Genomic DNA, 14,624 nt, shown 5'->3' on the forward strand with positions numbered 1-14,624 from the left:
TGTTTCTGTGCTCAAGGTATGAGTTTTCCTGTTTACATTCCTTTATACACTCGTGTACACATATAATCGTGGACACACTGTTCTTACATCTGATTAAGGTCAACTACCCTTTTTATCAGGCTTGACTTCCAGGCTATCTAAATGGGCTTCCCATAAGGAGAATTAGTCATACTTGTGTTGCTCCATTTTGCATTGCTATAAAGAAATACCTGAGACTGGGTAAATTATAAAGACATTTATTTTGGCTCACAGTTCTGCAGACTGTACAAGAAGAACAGTGCCAGCATCTGATTCTGGTGAGGGCCTCAGGAAGATTACAATTACATTTATGGTGGAAGGTGAATGAGGAGCAGGCATGTCACATGGCAAGAGAGGGAGCAAGAGAGAGGAGGAGGTGCCAAGCTCCTTTAAACAACCAGCTCTTGCATAAACTACCAGAGCAAGAACTCACTCATTGCCATGGGGATGGCAATGAGTCATTCATAAAGTATCTGCCTCTATGGCCCAAACACCTCCCACTAGGCCATCTCCAACACTGAAGGTAACATTTCAACATGAGATTTGGAGGGGACACACATCCAAACTAAATTAACACTATAGGAGGTTTTGTGGGGATTTTTGTTTATTTGTTTGTTTACCTTTATAGTAGCTGGTCTAAAAAGCAAAGATTTTATGTTTTATTAAAACAATTTCTGCATTATTCTTATTAGGTTTCATATTACTTAGGAAAACTGAAATTTAAAAGGGTTAAGGATTTTACATTCATAAACATTTCTGTATTTCTTTCAAAGTATTTTGATTACCACTCTACGTATATGAATAACTTTTATTTTCCAGTGACCTATGGTTTTATTTTGATCTAGTTTTTTGAAACTTTTGACATCTTTGTCATGTTCCCCCAGGATGAAAATCGTAAATTAAGTCTTTTTGTATTAAATAATTAGACTTATTTGGTAGATTATTTGTAAAGTATTATCAAATGATAATTGATATTAGATCTTTCTGTTACAATTATGGGTACATTATTGACATAAATGTTCCAAAACTTATATAAATTTACAAAAAGCTAATTTGTTATCAGTCATAATTTTGATTACTATGTTAAATCTTAAGTTATATTTGTATGGGTATGTTATTAATGTGAATATTCTAAAGACGATATAACATTTATGAAAGCCTGATGTCTCTAACATGACACTGTCATAATGATTCTGGTTGTTATCTTAAAATGCTGCAAATAATAGAAATAACAAAATTTCCTTGTCTATTGGGAACTTTCATCAAATCTTAGCCATAGCTATACCGAATTTTGGTCATCCAGTGTTATTATTCTCAATTCTTCTCTACAAACATTTGCAATCAGCTCTAGTCAAAAATTGCTGCCATGTGTGGTGGCTAACACCTATAATCCCAGCACTTTGCGGGGCCAAGGTGGGAGGATCACTTGAACCCAGGAGTTTGAGACCAGCCTGGGCAATATACCAAGACCCTGACTCTACAAAAATAAAATAAAATAACATAAAATTAATTGGGTCTAGTGGCACAAACTTGTAGTCCCAGCTACTTGGGAGGCTGAGGTGGGAGGATTTGCTTGAGCCTAGGAATTCAAGGTTGCAATGAGCCATAATCACACTACTGCACACCAGCCTGGGTTGCAGAACAAGATCCTGTCTCAAAAAAAAAACAAGAAAGAAAGAAAACTGCTTTTTTATGAAAAAGATTCTAATAAGTACGGGCACAAAAGGAGGAAAAAGCTAATACAATTAATGAAAGAATATACAAATGTATGTTCTAGTTTTTTTGAATATTTATCATGGTTTTTCTCCAATGTGTCACTCCTTTGATGATATTATGTGTAAAATTTGTAGTATTCTTGTAATAGTCTTCTTGAAGTGTTGTGATAGGTGAAGAAAACTGCAATGTCAGAAAAAAAAACTGAATCATACTAATTAGAAAAATAGATGAGTGAGGCAGAAAACTAACAAGGAAATGCTGACTTAAATTCAACACTTCACCAATTGGACCTAATAAAAATTGACAAAATGTTCCACACAACAACCACATAAGATACATTCTTTTCATTTGCACATGGCATATACTCTAAGATCAACCACATATTTGGCCATAAAGCAAGTCTCAATAACTTTTTTTAATGAAGAAACAACACCAAGCATATTTTTGGGCCACGAAGAATAAAAATAGAAGGCAATATCAAGAAGATACTTCAAAATCACACAATAAAATGGAAACTAAAGAACTTGTTTCTTAATAACTTTTGAGTTAACAAAATTAAAGCAGAAATCAAATAATTATTTAAAGTAAATGAAAACACAGACACAATTTACCAAAATCTCTGGAATGTAGAAAAAGCAACATTAAGAAGAAAGTTTATAGTGCTTAAATGGTTTGCCTACCTCAAAAAGCTAGAAAGATACCAAATTATCAATCTAACATCACACCTAAAGGACCTAAAAAAACAAGAACAAACTAATCCAAAGCTACCAGAATCAAATAAATAACAAAAATCACAGCAGAAATAAAATTGAGACCCAAAAAGCCATATAAAAGATTAATGAAATTGAAAGTTGGTTCTTTCAAAGAGTACGTGAGATTGATAGAATGCTAGGTAAACTAACAAAGAAAGAAGATTCAAATAAATACAATCAGAACTGATACCCACGGTAATACAAAAGAGCCTCAGAGACTATTATGAACACCTCTGTGCACACAAACTAGAAATCTAGAGGAAATGAATAAATTCCTAGAAACACAAAACCTTCCAAGGAAGAATTAGGAAGAAATTGAGATCCTGAACAGACCAATAGCAAGTTTGAAAAATATAAACCAGTAATAAAAAACCTACTAACCAAGAAATGTCCTAGACCAATTAGTTCACAGCCAAATTCTGCCAGACGTGCAAAGAAGAGCTGGTGCCAATCCCACTGAAACATTCCCCAAAAAATTGAGGAGAAGGAACTCCTCCCTAACTCATTCTATAAAACCAGCATCATCCTGATACCAAAATCTGACACAAGCACAACAAAAAAAGGAAACTACAGGCCAATATTCCTGATGAACAGACACAAAAATCCTCAACAAAATACTAGCAAACTGAATCCAGTGACACATCAAAAAGTTAATTCACCATGATTGAATAGGCTTTATTCATGGGAGGCAAGGTTGGTTCAACATATGCAAATAAATAAATGTGATTCAACAAATAAACAAAATTTACAAAAAACACGAACACAAGTAAAAACTTCATGATCATCAATAGATGCAGAAAAAGTTTTAAATGAAACCCAACATCTCCTCATGATAAAAAAAACCCTCAACAAATTAGACATCAAAGGAGTATACCTCAAAATAATGAGTTATCTATAACAAATTCACAGCCAAGCTCATACTGAACTGGCAAAAGCTGGATTCATTCCCCTTAATAATCAGAACAAGACAAGGTTGCCCATTCTCACTATTCTGGCTCAACATAGTACTGGTAGTCATAGCATAGCAGTTATGCAAGAGAAAGAAAAAGAGGAAATTCAAATAGGGAAAGAATAAGTCAAATTATCTCTCTTCATAGCTGATATTACTCAATACCTAGAAAAACTTAAAAGACTACCAAAAATTCCAACAACTAATAAATAACTTCAGTAAAATTTCAGAATATATAATCAATGTACAAAAGTCAGTAGCGGTTGTATACACCAAAAACGTCCAAGCTGAGAGCCAAATCAAGAATGCTATCCCATTTATAATGACCACACAAAAAAAATACCTAGGAATATATCTAACCAAGGAGGTGAAAGAACTCCACAAGAATAACAAAAATTTCTGCTGAATAAAATCACAGATGACACAAACAAATGGAAAAACTTTCCATGTTCGTGGATGGGAAGAATGAGTATCATTAAAATGGCCATACCTCCAAAGCAATCTGTAGATTTAACACTATTCCTATTAAATTACCAATGTTGTTTTTCACAGAATTAGGAAAAAAACTACTCTAAAATCCATATGGAATGAAAAAATGAGCAGGAATCACCAAAGCAATCCTAAGCCAAAAAAAAGAAAAAAGAAACCAGAGACATCACACTATCCAACTTTAAGCTATATTAGAAGGCTACATAACCAAAACACTACAGTACTGGTACAAAAACAGATACATAGACCAGTGGGACAGAATAGAGAACCTAGAAATAAAGTCACACACCTACAACCAAGTGAATATCCATGAAGCTGACAAAAATAAGCAATAGGGAAAGAACTCTCTATTCAATAAATAGTGCTGGGATAACTGCCTATCCATAGGCAGAATGAAACTGGCTACTGTTCACTGCTCTGTGTCTTCTGTTCCTAGAAGCCCAGTCTCTATGGCCCTGTGACCAGCAGGTATTGGGAGATCCATAGCTAAGACACCAGAACCTGCTGCAAGCCTAGAAATGGAACTGTTGACATTCAGGGATGTAGCCATAGAATTCTCTCCAGAGGGGTGGCAATGCCTGGGCACTGCACAGCAGAATTTGTATTAGAATCTGATGTTAGAGAACCACAGAAACCTGGTCTCTCTGGCTTTGTGTTCTCATTTTACCCAAGATTATTGACCAGAGCAGGGCATAAAAGATTCATTCCAAAAAGTAGTACTAAGTAGATATGGAAAATATAGACATAAGAATTTACAATTAACGAAAGGCTGTAAGAGTGTGGATGAGGGTAAGATGCACAAAGGAGGTTATAATGAACTTAGCCAATGATTTTCAACTACATAGAACAAAATATTTTTTCAAATGTCCCACGTTTATTTACATATGAAATGTGTTTCATACAGTTATGATGGATGGAGTGTATAACACCTGACAGCAGCAAGACCTTTCGAGGAACCGAACATTGACTACAGTATATCATGCAAGTATCTATATATATACACAAAAGAATTCCTTTTCTTAAAAAAAAAGTACAAAACATGTTCAGGGATAAATACAAGATATAAGATGCAAAAGAAAACACAAGACGAAACCGAAAAATATAACTCTGTCAGAGAACTATAAACAGAAGGGACAGAAGAGTACCTCTACTGCATTTTAGTAAAGCAGAACTACCAACATTAAATATACCTCTTGAAATGGCTGAACTAATCCCATGTGGCTCAGTGCTTAAGGTAACGGCCAATTGCGATACACAGCCGGCTGCATTGATAAGTCGGTGGTTGATGTCGTGCATCCCAACTCTAAGCACCAGAACGTTTGGCAGTAACACCCAGAACAGGAAACGCCAACTCTTTTGAAAACAAAGGATTAAGTCAGCTGATTTTTTTTTCTATCAAGAGCCAGAGAAATACTTGATATTCTTAGTGGTGTTTCTGTAATAGTTAATAAATTACATGACAAAAACCTGACTATGTAGATCTATTGGTCTAACTACGTATTTGTAACTTTTATAGTAGTCCAGCCGTTTTGTTACTTTCCCTCCTTGTGCTCTTAAAGCCAGCCTTGCAGATCTGCCCAGAAAACCAGTCCCATTCTTTTTTTCTTTAGAATAACCTTCCCCATTCCTCAAAATGGAATTGAGGAAATCAGCATTCCTTATTAGATTCCTGGCTTCAGTTTTTATCCATGGCTGGGAAAGGAGCGACCTGCAAGCCTGCTTTAAACACCCTTCGGCGTGGCCTGAAGACAAAGGCGCGCCCACGCTGGAGTGCAGTTGTCTCAAACGTGCACTCACTCCCTCGGAGCAGGCACATCCAGGAGGTGCTAAGACATTTAGAAGTTCCTAGTGTTTTTGAGACCCACAATTAGTTCCAATTTATGTAGTGAATTTTAAAAATTAAAAACACTAAAAAAGGCATTATTTTAGCCTGTAATTAGTTAAGCCATTCAAATTTGAAACATACAAAATGATTTATTTGAATTCAGGAACTGCCCCTGTTACTAAGAACTCTGTTTTAAAGAAACAGGACAAAAAGAAAAATTCTAACCCAAAACAACTCAAAACGTTTTCCACTGAATACTGATACAAACATGTAACAAAGACTATAAAAAGTTATTCGTTTAAATATATACAAACTCTTTTAAACTCAAATTCTGTTTTAATACTTAATGAGGATATATATGACAAGATGAAGAAGGAAGGCCCGTTGAAAGAGAATATATAGCAACAGCCTAGACAGTACCGTTAACTTTATTATACTGCAAACTTAGTGTAACAAAAGTGTCTTTTTTATCCCAATGTGGACAGGGATTTTCCTCATGGAGCGTCTGTGGCTATTTCTCGTCTGAGCTCATCCTTTTGGATTTGATGAAGACCATACCATGTGTCTGCATGTGAGTGTTTAAGGCAGCTTTAGTTTCAAAAGTTTTTGCGCACACTTTGCACTTTCTGTCTGCCATGACGCCATTGGGAGATCCTCCTCATGGCTGGGTTTGTTCTCCTGTTGGTTATCTTCCGCAGCCCCATTTTGCTTGGACACTGGCTGAGGTTCCTTTAACTTGTGTACAACAAAGAGGTGCCTGGACAGAGAGACGTGAGACATGTAGCAGAGGCCACACTCCCGGCACTGGTAGGAAGAACCATCCTGTTTGTGCTGAGGGATGTGTTCGTGGAACTGCAGCAGGTTTTCGCTGGTGAAGCGACACATGGCACACTTGTGAACCTTAAAAACATTGATTTTCAGCTTTTTCAGTGGTTGAGTGATTGCTCCTCTGGGAGGCCTGAACTCCAGAACCGGTTCTTTCAACTTCCACTTGGGACTGCAGACCTTGGCGTCTACTTTTATTTCTGTTTCCTCCTCATTGGTGGCGTCTGTCATTTCTTTCAGGTCAAGGTCCTTGTTGCCATGCATCAGCTGGACATGCTTCTCCAGCATCAACCCTTTGGTAAAAGTACCTCTGGAGTCTGGGCAGTGTGAGCAGGCGTACACTTTCCTGATGACTTTGTGCTTGATCCGGTTGTGCCAGCACAGTCTGTGGGATGAGCCGAAAGGCTTGTCACGCTGGCGGCAGGGGTGTTTCTTCATTTGCTTCCCATGCTCCTTCCTCACGTGGGATATGTACACATCTCTCTGCATGAACAGGCGGTCACACTCCCAACACGTCCACCCAGGACTGGCCACTTTCTTGGTTTCCATTTATTTTTTTCAAAGGAGATGGAGATTTCTTTTCCAGTTTCTCTTTCCCACTCATGGATTTGCTGTCCTCTTTTTTCTGATATGCTGAATTATAAGTTGCAGGCTTAATGCTCAAAAGCAAGTTTACACCCAAGTTGGCCCTTCAATACTTTTCAATGTCCCATGCATAGACTTGATATGGTCCATCATAAGTTGCTTCTCTACGTATAAAAGAGAACAGTCTAGACACTTGAAAACAGATATCTTCTGGTTTTCAATATGTTAGTCAAAGTGGCGATACAGCAAGGTTTGCAGGGTGAACACAGCATTGCACATGGAACACTTATATATTATTTTTGGTTCTCCTATCTTGATGCCAGGATGCTGTGTGTAGGTGTGGGAATGTGTGCTTGGGGCGGACTTAAACACCATTGGACAAATAGGACACTTGTAGAAGACTTCACAGTGAGAACCTTGAATGCGAGACTTCAGAGCAGCCACATCAGAGTACACAACATTGCAATGTACACGTCAAAAACCAACTTTCCTTGTGTAGTGTAGACAGTTCTTGGTGACATGGGTCTGGAAGTGCACCAACCTGCAGATGGCCCTGCACTCAGGGCAGGTGTAGGGAGATTTGTGCTGATGGATTCTCTGCACTGGTTAGGAAGCAGCATCTGGCAGATAGTACAAGTCTTTTGTCCACTCATATCTGCAGCCTGCTGGAAATGTGTAGCCAGGGATGTCTTGTCCTGGAAGATTTCATTACACTTCAAACATTTTAGATTATGTCTACACAGTTTGGAGGGGTCTTCATCTAAGGGCATGGCTGTGGTGCTGGGAGTGCTTGAAGGAGCCCGTTATGACAGACTGAATTTTTGTGACAGTGTGTATGCCAGTTCCCACAGGGCTCTGAAGAGTGGAAGATGAAGAAGAAGTATTGCTTGATGGAGAAACTATGATTTGACCTGCTGAGACTGGCTTTAAAATTGAGTAGGAACATTGCATTACCACCCCCTTCTCCTTATGCCCACGGGCTTGGGAAAGGAGGTTGCATTTGTTGTAAACAACGAGGTTCTTTGTACAATGGTTGCACGTTACTTCGACGCACATGCTCCATCTGTTGTAGTGCTGCAAGTTCAAAGGAGTCCCTACGCTCCAAGCACTTGTACCCATGCATCAGTAATGTGATCCCTGCATTGGCAGGAGGACTGAGGTTTAGGATGTAAACAGGGACTGGATTGACACTGCTCAGCACCTTGTTGAAAGTTTCCACCACAGAATTCTGCAAGGACGACACCACCTGGACTCGAGACACCTTTTTGGGGGGTTGTGAGGCTGCTGCATTGATTAGTGCCTTCTTTATTTGTTGCTGAGTTTTGGTTAGCACTTGGTGGAGTTCAGAGTTGGCCTGGGCACCCTAAGCCAGAAGGTTAAGGTTGGCAAGGTGCACAGTCTTTGGCACAAGTTTGGCATTGGCCAGGCTGGATGCTGGCATCATGACAGCTTGCTCCTGTATAGCATTGGCAGCTTTAATGATGGTGCCACTGGCACTCTGGACAGAGGCAGCAGGTATGACCGTGGCTTTCACCGTGGTGTTGTTAGCAAGCTTCAAATTAATGACTTGGGATCCTGCTGTCTTCACAGCAGACACTGGGAGGAAAGCAGTAGCCACAGGCTTGATTGTGACCTGTTTAGGGGTGGGCTCTGCAGGGAAAACTGCATTGGTCACCACTGCAGACTGGAGAGGCACCCTGGGGGAGAGAAAAGGGCAGCGGCTGATGCTGGAGATGACAGAAGGGATGTCACAGAGGCCATCACAGACACCGTCTGCTCGGAAGGTTTCTTCCCAGAGTAAGATCCACTTCTGGCAATACCCTGGTCTCTGTTCTCTTGATTTCCCCAGAAGATGTCTTAATGGTTTTTAAGCGGACTTTGGGGATTGCTGGTGTGGATCCTGCAGAAGAGGACGGGGTTCCCTTGCTGCTGTTGTCACTTGAGATGTTTCTGGGACTGTCTGGTTGCTTTAGGGATGGTTTTTTTGTCCCATCGATGAGATTCTGGGATTCAGGAGACTTGGTGGCGGCTCTCGGACTGTCGTTTACTTCTTTTGGTGACGGGGAGGATTCCCTCGAATTGGCCACTTGTTCTTTGGAGGAGTCTGAAGCCATCTTTTTAGTTCTGAGAGCTGCAATGGCAGCAATGCAGGACGAGAAGTTGGAGGACAACTTTGTCTTGATGGTGCAATGCCGAGGAGGCCAAGAATTTCATACACAGTCAAACAAACTTCATAAGCAAAGGAGAAGATACTTTTCAGACAAGCAAATGTTAAGGGAATTTATTACCACCAGACCTGCCTTAAAAGAGGTCTCTAAGGGAGTGTTAAATATAGAAACAAGCCAGGCGCAGTAGCTCACGCCTGTAATCTGAGCACTTCGGGAGGCTGAGGCAGGCGGATCACTTGAGCCCAGGAGTTCAAAACCAGACTGGTCAACATGGTGAAACCCTGTCTCTACAAAAAATATAAAAATTAGCTAGGAATGGTGTTATGCACCTGTGGTCCCATCCACTCAGGAGACTAAGGCAGGAGGATGACTTGAGCCCAGGAAGCAGAGGTTGCAATGAGCCCAGATCATACCACTGCACTCTGCCTGGGCAGCAGAGTGAGATCCTGTCTCAAAATAAAATAAAATAAATATGAGAACAAAAGACCATTACCAACCACCACAAAAACACACTTAAGTACATAGACCATTAACACTATAAAGCAACTACAAAATCAAATCTAGTCTGCATAATAACCAGCTGAAAAAAATATAAGGACAGGATCAATTCTGTACATAGAATTTTTAACTTTGAACATAAATGGGCTAAATGCCCCAATTGAAATGCACAGAGTGGCACGTTGAATAAAGAAGCAAGACCCACTTGGGTGCAGTGGCTCATGTCTGTAATCCCAGCACTTTGGGAGACCAAGGTGGGCAGATCGCTTAAGCCCAGGTGTTCGAGACCAGCCTGGGCAACATGGGAAAACCTCATCTCTATAAAAAATGTAAAATTAGTCAGGCATGGTGGCATGCGCTTGTAGTCCCAGCTACTCCAGAAGTTGAAGTGTAAAGATCACCTGAACTCAAGAGGTTGAGGCTGCAGGAAGCCATAATTGTGCCACTGCATTCCAGCATGGGTGAAAGAGACAGATCGGTCTCAAAAAATTAAAACAAACAAACAAACAAGACCCAACTGTATGCCATCTTCAAGAGACCCATCTCACACATGCAATGACACTGATAGGCTCAAAGTAATAGGATGGAGGAAAACTTACCAAGCAAACAGAAAACAAAAACAAAACAAAAAAAAAAATAGCAGGGGCTGCTATTCTAATTTCAAACAAAACAGACTTTAAGTCAACAACAATCAAAAAACTACAAAGAAGGGCATTACATAATGGTAAAGTGTTCAATTCAACAAGAAGACTTAACTCTTATAAATATATATGCATCCAACACAAGAATTATGTGTGTACCCAGGGAGCACCAGGGAGCATCCAGATTCATAAAAACAAATTCTTAGAGACCTGTGAGGAGACTTAAATTCCCACACAATCATAGTGGGAGACTTCAACACTCCACTGACAGTATTAGACAGATCATCGAGGCAGAAAACTAAAAAATGTATGTGGGACCTGAACTCAACACTTGACCAAATGGAACTAACAGACATCTACAGAATTCTCCACCCCAAAACAACAGAATATATATTCTTCTCATCACCACATGGTGCATACTCTAAAACCGACCACACAATCAGACAAAAAACAATTCTCAACAAATTTTTAAAAATTGAAATCATACCAATTACGCTCTCAAACCACAGCACAATAAAAATAGAAGGGAATACAAAGAAGATTGCTCAAAACCATAAAATTACATGGAAATTGAACAACCTGCTCTTGAATGACTGCTAGGTAAATAATGAAATTAAGGCAGAAATAAGCTTCAAAACCAAAGAAAAAAAAGATAAGACATAGCAGAATCTCTGTGACACAGCTAAAGCAGTGTTAAGGGGAAAGTTTATAGCATTAAAAGCTCACATCAAGATCTCCAATTAACAACATAGCATCCCACCTAGAAGAAGAACTAGAAAAACAAGATCAAACCAACCATAAAACTAGAAGAAGGCAAGAAATAACCAAAATCAGAGCTGAACTGAAATAAAGTGAGGCATGAAAAAACATACAGAAGATCAATAAACCAGAAGTTTTTTAAAGACTAAATAAGATAGATAGAACGCTAACTAGACAAACAGCAGAAGAAAGAGAGAATATCCAAATAAACACGATCAAAATTGACAAAGGAGACATTATCAACGACCCTACAGAAATACAAAAGACTCTGAGACCATTATGAACACCTCTAGGCACACAAACTGGAAAACCTACAAAATGTGGGAAAATTCCTGAAAACACAACTGCCCAAAATTGAACCAGGAAGAAACTGAAACCCTGAACAGGCTAATAATGAGTTCTGAAATTGAATCAATAATAAAATAATTTCCATCTAATTTTATGATTTTGAGCAAGAAAAAGCCCAGGATCAGATGAATTCACAGCCAAATTCTACCAGACGTATAAAGAAGAGCTGCTACTATCCCTACTTGAAACTATTCCAAACAATTGAGGAGCAGAGACTCCTCACTAACTCATTCTATGAGGCAAGCATCATTCTGATACCAAAGCCCGGCAGAGACACAACAAAGAAAAAACTACAGGCCAATATCGTTGATGAACACAGATGCAAAAATCCTTAACAAAATACCAGCCAACTGAATCTACCAGCACATCAAAAAGCTAATCCACCATAATCAAGCAGGGTTTATCCCTGGGATAAACAAGCAAGGTTGGTTCAACATATGGAAGTCAATAAATGTGACTTATCACATAAACAGAACTAAAAACAAAAACCACATGATCATCTCAATAGATACAGAAAAGACTTTTGATAAAATTCAACATCCCTTTATGTTAAAAACCCTTAATAAACTAGGTATTGAAGGAACATACCTCAAAATAATAAGAGCCATTTATGACAAACCCACAGCCAACATCACACTGAACAGGCAGAAGCTGGGCTCATTCCACTAGAGAACTGGAACAAGACAAGGATACCCACTGCCATCACTCCTATTCAACACAGTACTATAAATCCTAGCCAGAGCAATCAGGCAAGAGAAAGAAGTTAAAGCATCCAAATAGGAAGACAGGAAGTCAAACTATCTCTGTTTGCAGATAACATGATTTTATACCTAGAAAACCCCATAGTCTCTGCCTAAAAGCTCCTAGGTCTAATAAACAACTTCAGCAAAGTTTCAGGATACAAAATCAAGGTACATAAATCAGCAGTATTTCTATACACCAACAATATCCAAGCTGAGTGCCAAATCAAGAATGCAATTTAATTCACAGTAGACACATACACACACAAAAATACCAAGGAATAAAGGGAACCAGGGAGGTGAAAGATCTCTACAACGAGAAAACAATAATTACAAAGCACTACTGAAAGAAATCAGAGCTGACCCAAACAAATGGAAAAACATTCCATGCTCAAGGATAGGAAGAATCAATATTGTTAAAATTGCCATATACTATCAAAAGCAATCTCCAGATTCAATGTTATTCCTATCAAACTACCAATGTCATTTTTCACAGAATTAGAAAAAAAACCTATTCTAAAATTTATGAAGAACTCAAAAAGAGCACAAATCACCAAAGCAATCCTAAGCAAAAAGAACAAAGCGAGAGGCATCACACTACCTCACTTCAAACTATACTATAAGGCTACAGTAACCAAAACAGCATGGTGTTTGTACAAAAACAGACACATAGACCATTAGAACAGGATAAAGAACCCAGAAATAAAGCCACACATCTACAGCTAACTGATCTTTGGCAAAGGTGACAAAAATAAGCAAGAGGAAAAGGACTTCCTATTCAATAAATGATTCTAGGATAACTGGCTATCTAGATGCCAGAATGAAACTGGACCCCTACTTATCACCATATACAAAAAGTAACTCAAGAGGGATTAAAGACTTAAATGTAAGACATCGAACTATAAAAACTCCCAGCACTTTGGGAGACCAAGGCAGGTGGATCGCCTGAGCTCAGGAGTTCAAGACCAGCCTGGGCAACATGGTGAAACTCCGTGTTTACCAAAAAAAATACGAAGAATTAGCTGGGCGTGGTGGCACATGTGCCTGTGGTCCCAGCTATTCAGAAGGCTGAGGTGGGAAGATTGTTTGAGCCTGGGAGGTGGAGATTGCAGTGAGTCAAAATCTCACCACTGCACTCCAGCCTAAGGGACCGAATGAGACCCCACTCAAAAAAGAAAAAAAATTCTGGAACTAGAGAGTGTTAAGAATGTCCTCAATGTCAGTGAATGATACACTTTAAAGTGCTTAATCTTACGTAAATTTTTCCTCAATTTAGAAACTTTTTCAAATTCTTGAAAAAAAAAATATGCAACATTTAAATATATACATAAACATAAATATATACTATAAACATTTATAGCATACATATGTAATCTCTCTGCCATTTTGGGCTACCTTACAAATAAGGCAGAAGCAAACACATAAAAATTAAATATACATATATATATACATATACACACACACATAAATATGCACATTTATAAATTTAGAAATAGAGAACATAGGTGACTATTCAAGGAAATATATATTTATGAGCATATAAATATATAGGTAACATACATAAATATATTTAATATAGAAATTTACACATATGTATGTAGCACTCTGCCACTCTGGCATACTTCGCTCATACAGGGTAGAAGCAAACATATATACTCACATACATGTGTATGCACACACATAGGTGTGTTTTTATATATGTACATACAACTACTTATATTTATTAATATATATAGAAATACATAAAAAGAGTAAATATATACATAAGGGTATTGTTAAATTGAATTATCTTTGTCCTAAAGTGGCCTCCATACTTTTTTAAGTTCGGCCTAATGAGTTCTCTATACATAGCTAGTTGTAACCTAACTTAATGTGTAAAAATAACTGTAACTTAACCCAAGACTATAGTCTTATAACATGTAACTATGTCTTAGCCAATGAAAACAGCTGAGCCTTCAGCCAATCAGAGGCTGAAAGCTGCCAAAACACGACTATATGAGGTAAATACCAACAGCAGCCAATCAGGCTGTTTCTGTGCAGTTCTTTTTCTCTAGCTGTAAATATAACCTGCACATATGGTGGCATGGAGTGTTCTGAGCCATTTTTGGTGCAAACTGCTGCCTGATTCCTAAACGGTTTCTTTTCTCAAATAAACTCTGCTAAATTTAGCGTATGTAAAGGTTTTTTTTAACAGATTAGTGTAGGAAATGCAATCTGAAGTAGAACTTCCATCAAACCCCAGAAGCATGGAGTGCCCAAGCACAGCGACCCACCAGGTCCATTGTGCACACAGATCTCTCACAGCAGCAGG

General features: G+C 38.6%; 1 pseudogene; it reads right to left on the reverse strand.

Moving 5' to 3' along the window:
* Nucleotides 1–6,260: 6,260 nt before the first annotated feature.
* Nucleotides 6,261–14,624, reverse strand: part of LOC112208179 (zinc finger protein 532-like) — a 58,318-nt pseudogene continuing 49,954 nt past the window's right edge.

Source organism: Pan troglodytes, chromosome 23 (genome assembly GCF_028858775.2).
Source record: "Pan troglodytes isolate AG18354 chromosome 23, NHGRI_mPanTro3-v2.0_pri, whole genome shotgun sequence".
NCBI classification, from domain to species: Eukaryota; Metazoa; Chordata; class Mammalia; order Primates; family Hominidae; genus Pan; species Pan troglodytes.